The sequence below is a fragment of the Tenrec ecaudatus genome, chromosome 15 (genome assembly GCF_050624435.1).
Source record: "Tenrec ecaudatus isolate mTenEca1 chromosome 15, mTenEca1.hap1, whole genome shotgun sequence".
Classification (NCBI taxonomy): Eukaryota; Metazoa; Chordata; class Mammalia; order Afrosoricida; family Tenrecidae; genus Tenrec; species Tenrec ecaudatus.
The window spans coordinates 71,670,999-71,677,223 of NC_134544.1; the positions used below are offsets into that span (position 1 = coordinate 71,670,999).

The 6,225-nt window shown below is 43.6% G+C and overlaps 1 pseudogene; it reads left to right on the forward strand.

Annotated features, from left to right (window-relative positions):
* The first annotated feature begins 4,325 nt into the window (after positions 1–4,325).
* LOC142428241 (U1 spliceosomal RNA) lies at positions 4,326–4,513 on the forward strand (annotated as a pseudogene).
* The last annotated feature ends 1,712 nt before the right edge of the window (positions 4,514–6,225 follow it).

Below are 6,225 nucleotides of genomic sequence, written 5' to 3' on the forward strand. Positions count from 1 at the left end.
AAGTCATAACTGGAATTCTTGCTTCATCATTGAACAGTGTTTTAAGCAACTCCACTTGACTCACACACACCTATGGATCAAAGGGTCATAGGTCAATGCCATCCTGCTATTAGATATTACTGCCCTTGAAGGACCCAGACTCTTGGTCATAAACTGGATCCCAGAGAGTACCATATTTAAGGAATTGCACAGTGTCAATCCCTGAGATTAACTCTTCCCAAGCAGGTCGTGCTTTCGGCATTCATTAATGAATGATACAGGAAGGGTCAAGAGAATGTGGAAAGAGTACCCAAATCTCTGTACCAAAAAGAACTAGTCTATATTCCACCATTTCAGGAGGTAGCATGTGAGCAAGAATCAATGGTGCTGAAGGAAGAAGTTGAAACTGCACTGCATGCATAGCCAAAACCAAGGCTCCTGGAGTTAGCCGAGCACCCAATCGAAATGCTTCAGAAGAAGCACTGAAAGCACTCACTCATCTATGCCAGGAAATGTGGAAGGCAACTACTTGGCCAACAGCCTGGAAGAGATACATATTTATGCCTATTCCAAAGGAATGGGGTCCAGTAGAATGCTCAAACTATAGAACAATATGATTGCTATTGTATACAAGTAAAATTTTGCTTAAGATCAAAGAACACTAGTTTCAGCAGTACATTGACAGAGGACTGCCTGAAGTTGATGCTGGATTCTGAAGAGGATTTGACACAGGGAGACCATTGCTGATCCTAGATGCATCTTGGCTCAAAGCAGAGACTACCAGAAAGATATTTACTCATGTTTCATTCACGATGTCAAGGCATTTGTCTGAGTGTACCATAGTAAACTGTGTTTATCTTGAGAAGAATGGTGTGTTAGTCTGGGTAGACTAGAGAAACAAATTCATAGACTCGTGTGTAAGAAAAAAGTTTTAAACAAAACAAAATAAAGAGGTTTATACAAAAGAGAAGTTGAATATTGAAGAAACATCCTAGCTCAGTCCAGATCAAGTTCATAAATCTGTGATATTAGCCCATATGGCCAATACCAATCTATAAGTCCTCTTCTGACTCATGAAACACATGCAATGATGCCAGATGTGGGAAGATCACAGATCAGTGGGTTGGAAGTTTTCTGGATCCAGTGTAAGCATCTCAGTGCTGGTAGGGGTCTCTACATGGTTTTTCTGGCTCCAGAGGTCTGGTTGCATCAGGATAGGCCCATGTGGCTTCTCCAGCTCACAGGGTGTAGCACTATGTGTCTTCTCAGTAGAGAGTCTCCAAAGGAGTGTGTAGTAAGAGAGAATCTCTCCCACCTCCAAGGAGGAAATTCAGGAATCCCCAGAATTCTTAGGAGAAAGAATACAGAGGCCTCATTAGCTATGACCTGATTGACAGACTAGACTCCACCCCTTCACTCTTAATCCTCTCAAGCTCCTAATTGACACCAGATTATGTAGCTACCACAAATGGGAATTCCAGAGCAATTCCTTGTGCTTATGAGGAATTTTCACATGGATCAAGAGGCAACTGTCCGAATAGAACACGGGAATGAATAGAACAAGGGATTTAAAACCTGTGTGGTTTAAAATCAGGAAAGAGGTGTCTTAGGGTTCTTTCCTTTCACCATACTTGTTCAACCTATATGATGAGCAAACCATCAGAGAAGCTGGCTTATATGAAGAAGTATGTGGTAACAACATTGGAGAAAGGTGTGGGGAGAGGTCAAACGCTTACAGACATTCTCCCCAGGGTAGTTAGGCAACCAGACTATATGGCAGGCCTCACTCCCTGCTACAGGGGACATAAACTATTCCTCCTTGAGGCCTGAGACCAAGCGTTCACACCCTACTGATAATGGTTCCCATGGAGATCTAGGGAATAGGTGAAAGTTAGGCTGCCATCCTGAACCTAGGATCTGCTCATCTTGTCACATGTATAACCCCAATCCCTCCCCTTCCTATTGCATGTATGTCCCTAGACCACCCCTCTCTCATTACTTTATTACCTATAGGACAGCCCCTTCCAGTGACGTATGTCCTCACCTGTAATTAGGGGGCTTGCGTGTCCCCAGAGAATATAAAAGGGGCCAGGGCTACCATTTAAACTCTCTCTCTCACTCACTCCACGTGGACCATCAAGTGGGGCAGAGGTCAGCATGCTACCATGAAGCATGTCTGACTCCCATTTACTTCAATACTTCACTTCTATCTCTCATGCTCTCTATAACTTTACTATGATGTTTAATTATTATCACTGTACAATTGCTCCTACCGGACCCATAATGATGTGTTAGGGGCTGGCTTCCCCTGACAGAAAGGTTTATTACCAACCTTCAGTATGAAGCTGACAAACTTGCCTGATGAAAGTGAGGAGGGTTGAAGCACTTGCTGATGAAGAGCAAGAATTTCAGCCCTCAGTATGTATTACAAGTCGATGTAAGGAAGACCACAATGCTCACAACTGGAACAATAGGTAACATCATGATAAATGGAGAAAAGGTTAAAGTCTTATTTGGATTCACAATTAGTGCTCATGGAACAACAGTCAAGAAATCAAAACATGTATCGCTTTAGATAAATCTGCGGCACAAGGCCTTTTTAGAGTATTACAGAGAAGTGCTGTTCCTTTGAGGACTAAGGTGCTCCTGACCCAAGCCATTCCCCATTGCATCATATGCTTGTGAAACTTGGATATTGACTAAGGAAAACTAAGAATCAATGCATTTGAATTGTGGTGCTGAAGAGGAACACTGTAACTATCGTCGACTGCTAAAAGGACAAACAGATCTGTATTGGAAGACGTAAGACCAGAGCACTCCTTAGAAGTAAGGATGGCAAGACTTCATCCTACATACTTTGGAAATATTGTCAGGAGAGACCAGTCCCTGGAGAAGGCATTGTGTTTGATAAAGCTGAGGAGTGGCAAAAATAGGAAGCTTTATTTTGTTTTCCTTTAAAAAAACATCATTTTATTGGGGGCTCTTACAGCTCTTACAACATTCGATACATCAATTGTATCAAGCATATTTGTACATATGTTGCCATCATCTTTTCCAAGACCTCTTCTACTTGAGTCCTTGGTATAATTTTCTCTTTTTTTCCCTCCCTTCTCCATCCTCCCTTCCTCATGAATCATTTATCAATCATTTTTGTTATTATTTTGTATCGTACAATGTCCTTTGTGTCTCTTCACCCACATTTCTGTTATTCGTCCCCTTAGGAGGGGGTGCTATATATCCAACCTTGTGATGAGTTCCCCCTTTTCCCGCCGTCCCGGGCCATCCCCCTACTCTCATGATGTAGCTACTCCCACTACTGTTCCTGAGGGGTTTATCTGTCCTTAATTCCATGTGCCCAGAGCTCTTATCTGTACCAACGTGTGTTCTCTGGTCTAATCAGATTTGTAAGGTAGAACTGGGTCATGGTAGTCCAGGGGGAGGAAGCATTAAGGAACTAGAGGAATGCTGTGTGATTCATCTGTGATATACTACACCTGGAACCATTCCTTCCTTATAACCCTTCTGTGGGGAGATATGCAATTGATATCCAATTGTCTACAGATGGGCTTTGGGTCTCCACTCCAACCCCTCTTGTTTGCATCGATATAGTTGTTTGTTTTAATCTTTTGATACCTGATACCTGTTCTCATTGACATCTCGTGATCACACAGGGTAGTGTGCTTCTTCCATGTAGGCTTATTTGCTTCCCTGCTAGATGGCTGTTTGTTTGACTTTAAGCTTTTAAGACCCCAAATGTTGTATCTTTTGATAGCTGGGCACCATTCACTATCTCCACCACATTTGCTTATACACCCATTTTGTCTTCAGCAATCGTGTTGGGAAGGTGAGTATCAGAGTACCAGGTTATCAGAACAAAGTGTTCTTGTGTTAAGGGAGGCCTTGAGTAGAGACCCAAAGTCTGTCTGATATCTTAATATTTAACATATAAATACATGTACATTGGTCTCTATCCCTTTCATTAAACATTAATATATTTACATATATACATGCCTATAGTGATACTTCTGTAAATAGCTTTTGCCTCCAATTTCTTTCCTCTACTTCCTTTCACCTTCCTCCTATCCCACAATCATGCTCACCCACCATTTGACTCTCGGTAATTCCTCTCGGATACATTGCACTTGCCAGGCATTATACACCCTCCTGTTCCCTGATCTGTGAGTTTGTTGGCTCCCCATTCCCCCTCTCCACCACTTCCTCTGCCCTGTCCCCCAACACAGCTCCCACTGCTGGTTACATTGTTTTCTCTTTGGGATTGTTCATCCTGCTTATTTTATATAGAGACATAGGGCAAAAGAAAAGCAAAAATAAACAAAGCAAAACGAATACTTACCTGGCAGGGGAGATACCATGATCACGAAGGTGGTTTTCCCAGGGCGAGGTTTATTCATCCATTGCATTCCGGATGTGCTGACCTCTGCGATTTCGCCAAATGTGAGAAAATAGACTGCATCATTTGTGGTAGTGGGGGACTGCAGATCAGGTCTGATGAGGTGCCAAGCCCTGTCCCCCAAGTCAGAAGTCTATTTTCAGGATTCCTTGGGGACTTGGTTACTTTGCTGCCCTGCTGCACTTCCTTTGATTTCACCCCGCGGTGTATGGGGCAAACTGGGCACACTTTCTGCACAGTGTCTCCAGTGCTGTCCCCAGTAGCACTAGGGTTCAGCGAAGGAATCCCATGTCTCCTGGTGGGGCCAGCCACACGGTCCTCTGTGTGGATTGGCTGCTCCAAGCAGGGATGTCATCCCCAGGGTTTGGTGGGCCATGATGAGATTCTCACTCTCACTCTCACTCTTGCTTGCTCTCTCCCTCATAGTTTGGGTCTGGACCTCATCGTGTGGGTCTGGACAGATCAGCAAAGAGCAAGGTTCTTGAGAAGATTGATTGACACAATGGCTCCATCAGTGGGCTCAACCCTGGCAATAATTATGACGACGGCACGGGACCGGGCAGTGTTTGGTTCAATTGTACATTGGCTATGGGCCGGAAGCAATTCGATGACACCTAACAACACAGAGCAGATCATGAATCCTGTGTCCTAAGACATCACTGGGTGGGTTTAAACCACCAACCTTTCAGACATGTGTGTACACTTCATCATTTGCATCATGTAGAAACCTCAGTGGCCCTGAGTCTGATTATAAAATCTATCCTTGAGCTTTATCAAAACTCTGGTGCTGGGGGCACCTGTCCGGGTCTTTTTTCCCTCCATAAGGCACAGGCGCTTTTACTGCAGGTGAGAATATTTCCTACTTTTACAATACCACTTTTGAATTTGGAAACACCAGGGAAGACTACAAAACCAGTAAATAAAAATGGAGAGATTATCTAGGAACACAGTGAGACAGAGCAGAATCCCCAAACTGAAACCATCTACAACTGCTCCTTGGCCTGATCCTGCGCTCTTCGGGTCCTGAGCGCCCCCTGGAGTCCAGTCTCTTCCCTGCAGAGGAGGTTTGTGTCTGGGCTCTCACTGACTTCCCACATTGTGTCTCTTACATTAATGCATGATCATTTCCTCGACATTCATGCTCTTTCTAATCATCTGCAGAAAGAGAGTGTTCTTAGAGTTGTCTCTGGAGATGGTGAATTGACGCTTTGCTCAGTCTGTGTATAATGTAGTCCCACCAGAATAACTAATGTATACAACCCACTGCAGGCCCTTCACTGGAGCCTGATGGGATCAATGCATTTCACAACTATTGAAGGTGAATCCAGACGCTGCACAGGAGAGTCTCCGAGACACCCCACCACCACCACGACTTTCTCAGATCGCCCCCAGATGGTGCTCACACTGGACACCTACAAACACAGAAACACCACGATTAGAGGACACATACACAAACAAATGTACTCGATATTAAACACACACAGCAAGGGTCTACAATGATTACCATGTAAAATGGACAAAGATTGGTGCAAAAGTAGTTTTGTGTATTTGTATTATTAATAGTTATGATATGTATTGATTGAATTTTATATCCTGGATGGCTGTATTGGACTGAACAAAAAATGAAAGCACAACAGAACTGTGGGATTCAACCGAAGAGAACCTTGTGGGCTATTTGTAGCAACAACCACCTGTATAGTGTCGAAATCAAACTGACGTTAATGACCTCATTTTGCATCTAATGGAATTAGAGAAAGATGAGTGTGCCACCGCCCAGGTTTACAGGGGAAGGGGTAGGGGTGCCAGGAAATAATTAATATAAGATCTCAAGTAAA